General features: G+C 40.3%; 1 protein-coding gene across 9 annotated transcripts in view; it reads right to left on the reverse strand.

Moving 5' to 3' along the window:
* Positions 1-6,000, reverse strand: part of gulp1a (GULP PTB domain containing engulfment adaptor 1a) — a 165,861-nt gene that overhangs the window by 53,866 nt on the left and 105,995 nt on the right. The gene's annotated exons all lie outside the window — the stretch shown is intronic.

The raw sequence follows: 6,000 nt of genomic DNA on the forward strand, positions 1-6,000 counted from the left end.
AGGGATGAGACCCCGGGGAAGACCCAGGACACACTGACGTGACTTTATTGCCCAGCTGGCTTGGGAGCGCCTCGGAATCCCTCCCGGAGAGCTAGTGGAAGTGGCTGGGGAAAGGGAGGTCTGGGCCTCATTGCTTAAGATGCTGCCCCCGCGACCCGAACCCTGGAGAAGCGGAAGATGATGGGTGGATGGAAGTATATATATATATACACACACACACACACTTCTCACACTGTGAGAAGAGGACTCAGTGATGTGGGTCTGAAAGGATGTGTGGCTATCAAGAAGAACCTCACTGAGAAAAGGAGACGGACACATCATTCATCTGAGGTAGGGCAATATATACTGACTTGATTTGGGCCACAGAGATCTCCAAAAAATGGATTTTAACAGGAGAAGGAACAACTTTCCTGTCAATGAAAAATAATATAAGATTTTGTTCTTAATATTTTTGGAGCATTTCTATTGGTCCCTTCTTCATGTCATTTTGCCATAGTGTAAACAGCAGCTGGCACTTTCAAATTATGCCAAAAAAATGATAAAATGTTCTGTTCAGACAGCAATTCAATGCTACTTCAAGGGCCTCCACACAGCTCAACTCAAAATTATATAGTAACTGATTATGTGGCTTTTCTTGAGTTGACTGAACTTAAGGACACAAGAGTTCACACAACTCAGACTTCTTGGATGAATCAAAAGTTCACTCAATTTCCCCACTAGCCAGGACTCTTTCCATCACACAACGCTGCTAGACATTTTACCTCTTGGGTATGTACTTATGGAGGGCTATGGCATCACTAGGGCTCAAACTCACAATCTCCCGTCGGGGTGATGGCTTAGTCCACTTCAACACTCAGCAACACATGAAGCAACTCAAATTTTGCGTCCATAAATGTTTAATACACTGGAGAAAATATTGTTTTAATTTTAACGCATGGCGTCGTCTCATGTGGTGGAAAACCAATGTGGTCTGAAAATTCATCCCAACATCAGGAGGTTGAGTTTGAATCCCAGGAATTCCACAGCTGTCCATATCCACAAGCCCAAGAGGAAAATATATCAGATGGGACTGTGTGATAGAAGGAGCGCCAGCTTGTGGCGAAAAAGAGTAAAACAACACAAATTCAGTTTTGTTTATCTAACTGAGATGCAGGTCTAGAAACAGCAGCTGGGAGAATTTTTGCCTCAACTAAGAAGTTTGAGCTGGGGGAACTCTTATGTCCTCAAGTTCAGTCAACTCAAGAAAAGCCATGTAATCAGTTACTCCACAAATATAAATTGAGCAGATTTTTTTATTTTTGGGAGTGCATACTTGCTCTGACTTGGTTTAGATATGATTAACTCACAAACACATTACCACCAAATGTAAAGCTACTCCTGTCCAAATAGTACTCTATATCCATTTTATCTATTATAACACAGGAATCCCAAAATGTGTGACTGAATTCACCACAAATATCCAACTGAAGCTGCAAACCTGATCACGAGTAAGCATTATTAACAGATTAAGCATTATTTACACACTATTAACACAACACCAAACAATACCAATTCGAGAATCAATGAAACATCCATTAGCCAAGTCCACTAGTGTCCACAATGAGATGAAATCTCACCAGCAAAGAAGCAAGTGAGCTGCAGTTCAGCTGAAGAGCAAGAAATGCAGTGTCAAAGCTGGCAGGAGAAAACATTCATAGCCTTGAACATGGTAAACGCAGACAGCAGCACTGAGGTCAAGTCCATATAATTAGCACATTATGAAAAAGGCTTGCAAAATAAGCACGTCTGCACGTGTGGGATGGCGGTGGTTTCCTGGCTCGACCCCACAAAGGGCAAGGCTTTACAGAGTCAGGAACCAGCAAATTACAGTTTTTTTGGGACAGAAATGTATTTTTGGCTTACAAAGGTATAAAAGCACATTTTCTCAAACTGAGGAAACATTCAGCTCCTCTTACTATGTAAACAAAAACAGGTACTTCCAGTAAAAAATATTTACACCAGGACAAACAAACAGATTTAACTGCTGGTTGCAAATGTTCTGTGTTCTAATTCTAGAAGAGGTGGTGAGAAGCACAGTGGATACTCTTGCTGCTCCTGTACACAAAAGGTAGTCACTGGAAATTAACAGAACATACACACTTGAGTCAAAAGCAAAGTAGAGAGAGAGAGAAAAAAAGCATGAGTTTCCAAAACTGGAGTTCAAAAAAATTATTAAAATGATATACAGAAAACGGGGCTCCTAACAACCACCTGGAAGAGCTGGTAGACACCGAAACTGCCTCCATCAGATAAACAGAACTTAAACTTAAAGCTTCCATCTCTGAGATCGAGGAGAAAAGCAAGCTACTTCAGATCTGAAAACATCCACAGGTGTTTCTGTCCATCCTTCCACTATGAGACAACTTAGCGCTGTGGGTCTGAAAGGACCTGTAGCTGATCAAGAAGAACCTCACTGAGGAAAGGAGATGGACGCGTCAAACAAAGAAGCTGAACAATGTATTGACCACCTCAACATCACTGAATGTGTTACTTGGATTGTGAGAAGCAGAAAATACAACCAACTACTAAGACTGAACTTTGGAGGTGTGGAAACATTTCCCCACTGATGACACTATTATGGGGCTACAACTAAAATATCACTGTTGTCTAAAGAAAAGCCCATATCTCCAAAATGGTAACTTTACAGGAGAAAGAAAAAACCTACTTTACTTTTAATGTAAGTCAATGGAACCAGAGTTTTTTTCTAAGTCATTTTGGGATACTTCTTTTGGTCCATTCATCAAGAAATTCACACACAATATAAAGGACAACAGGTATTTTTCAAAGCACATCAAAAACTGAAAAACGTCAAAAATGGAGATACAAGATTTTCTCCTGACAGGAGCGATATGGTGGTTATAAACATAAATAACGTGGAGTATTGGAGCCAAAGTAGAAGGAGAGAACCACTGAGAGCAGTAGTTTGAGTCTGTGCTGGCAAACAAATCCACAGCGACCTATACCATCTCTGGGTGTCCTAAATCACCTGAAATCATCTCTAGATGAACCCAATACACTTCTAGACAAAAGTTCAGAGTTAGTGATGGAGGACTGTACAGGCCTATGAGGGTGATGGCTAATTAACAGTGCCTGTCAATGTGGGTGACAAAAACATCAGACAGAAATGTTGCGATGTTGACAAACTTGCGGTCAAGGCAGGGTCTTCTCCAAGAAGAGTAGTAAGGAGGTGGTTGAGATGGTTTAGGTTAAACAGTGTGATCTCTAATGGCCCTTCCTTTTGGAATGGTTCTACCTTTTGGAACCACTGGACATTAGTGCATTGGCTTATTCATTTCCTCTACTTCTTTCTCATCCTAGACAATGTTCCAGCAGTTGCATTGCTGCAAAACGTAGTAACGGGATAAAAACTCAGTTGCAGCTAAAGCCAAGAGGTAGCAATTAGCTTCTGCGCTGAGGAAGACCCAGCTTTTGGGCTGCAGTGGTATTGGGCTGGATTAAACCAAGAATCCCAGTAGCCTTTAGGGATAGCCTTTGTACTTTGAGATGAGCTCTGCTAAGTTGTGGTTGGATGAAGTAGCAGAAAAGGTACCGATTAGCAAATAAGACCCAGGACTAGACTAGCCACATAAGTAGAGGAAGTATAGGTAGAACTACTTACATTTACGGCATTTGGCTGACGCTCTTATCCAGAGAGACTTACAATTTGATCATTTTACACAGGAAGGTCAAGGTGGTGTTAGGAGTCTTGCCCAAGGACTCTTATTGGTATAGTGTAGTTTGCTGACCCAGGTGGGGATTGAACCCCAGCCTACAGCGCGGAAGCCAGAGATGTTACCCATTAGCATGAGTAGCATGTTCTACATATGTAGCCATAGCCTTTGCATCGAGATGAGCTCTGCTAAGCATTGGTCAGGCGAAGTAGCAGAGAGGGTAGTGATTAGCACCTCCACCTTGGGAGCCACAGTATTTTATGTCAATTTTAACATCTTGGCTGTAAACATGTGCTAATGCACTAGTATAGATGAAAAAATAATATAAACAAAAATGCATTCTTTGCTCTGCCTTAAGCTTTAGCTCAGCTATAGGCCCTTTTCTTGCATCTCTGGCAGGAAACTTTTCCTCAAAAGTAGAACAGTTTCTTGTAAAATGTTTCTCAATGTTCGATTTTTTACGAGGCTGAAGGCATCTTACCATTTGCGGCTTTTTGTTTGTATTTTCCCGTTCCACCTTAAATGGTGCCTGAGGTGCCAGAATGTAACTGTGGCACCATTTAAGGTGGAACGGTAAAATTCAAACGAGAATTACAGTTTCTCATTGCAGATTATACATATCTGAAAACAGGTTGTAGTGCTTATAAATGCTAACAAGTCTGTCCATCCATTTCTAAATTATCAATGTTCGTCTTAAATCTCTCTCTTTGCCGTTTTATTAGCTACTAGATAGGTGAGATTGTTGTCTGTGTTGCCATGTGACTAGCAGTCTGTACGCCAACCTTCAGGCTTAAAGGGTGAATTGTCAGTTCTACATTAACTCCAGTGTTTAAGACCATTTACTGTTAAACAGTGTTGAACGACCAGCAGAGCTTTATTTTACTGTAAAGGAGGGTTTTTTTATTTTTACCTATAAATCTAATTCTGCTGTGGAGCCGCAACAGAGCAGTAAAAGAGCCACATGTTGCTCCAGAGCTGGGTGTTGCCGACCCCTGGCCTAGAAGGAGCTCGTTAGCCAAATGCAAATGAGATGCACTAAACAAGCCTCAATGACATTTATTCATAGTTTGCCACATTAACATTTTGAGTAGCATGTTCTAAAAGTGTCCATTATGATAAACAGCACAGGAGCTATTACTTAACAAGTCTGATACTGTGAAAGAGTAAGTTATTGGTCTATAAGCAGACAAAAGACTTCAAAGGAAATTATGTTTTTAAAGTAAAAATGTATGTAGTATTTAAAAATCTCCAAAACTGAACAGCATCATGTTTTCCTTATGTATGAAGCAAATATTAACCACACGGTCCACTTCAGTCTATGCTACACTACATGCCCAAATTTTGGCTTACTCAAAGTTTCTTCTGAAATCAAAGGCATTAAATCAAGAGTTTGCTCTTCTACGAACACTGTTATGAAGAATTGATCGCATTGAGCCACAAGAGCATTACTGAGGTCAGGTAATGATGTTGGACAATGACTGCACTTACATGCACTTAATAACCCGATAGCTGTGGAAAATCAGATTTTGTCAGTAATGCACTTTCTGCTTTTCAACCAGCCAATAAACTCACAGACGATGATGTGATGAAAACATAATGTAAAACTTCATGCTGTGTTTTAATTTTTTTTAGACATTGTGCCGCTTTACCTGAAAATATGAATATACGTCACCTAGAAAATGAAAAATATTTAAAACCATGCAGTCGGTTTCAGTGTCGCTCTGTTTTGCTCCATCTTGTGAAAAACGCTGCTTGCTTATTTCTGTTTGTTTTGTTTTTTTTTGTTTTTTTACACACACACAGACTGAGACATGTGAAAGAAATCAGAGTAAGAGCTTACATGGACCAAGAAACCTGATTACTGAGCTAAATACCAGCCTCTTTATCAGATTTAAAGACCTCACTCTGATGTAAGAAATCAGAATATGCTGTTTTCATGACCATTTGAATAATCAGATAACTACAGAAATTTGATTATGATGAGGTTATTCAATGTAAACACACTCAATTAGTAGATCACAAGTGTTCTTCCAACTTTTGGTTTTGGATGGAGATTCATCCGTCCACTGCTCTGATGCTTGACATTGGACACAGTGACCCCAGGCTCTGGCTCTCCAGAGCATCCCATTCCATTAGACAACACTTTTCTATAGGGGCTAAAGAAGCTGAGAGTGCACAGTTAAACACCTGTGGAGCAATGGATGCACCTTGAAGCAGGTGAATTCACTAAGTAGAAGGGTTAACTGCATGCATTTAGACACAGAGTGTAGATTAGTACTGGTCTTTGAAC

This window comes from Pygocentrus nattereri, chromosome 6, assembly GCF_015220715.1.
Source record: "Pygocentrus nattereri isolate fPygNat1 chromosome 6, fPygNat1.pri, whole genome shotgun sequence".
NCBI lineage: Eukaryota > Metazoa > Chordata > Actinopteri > Characiformes > Serrasalmidae > Pygocentrus > Pygocentrus nattereri.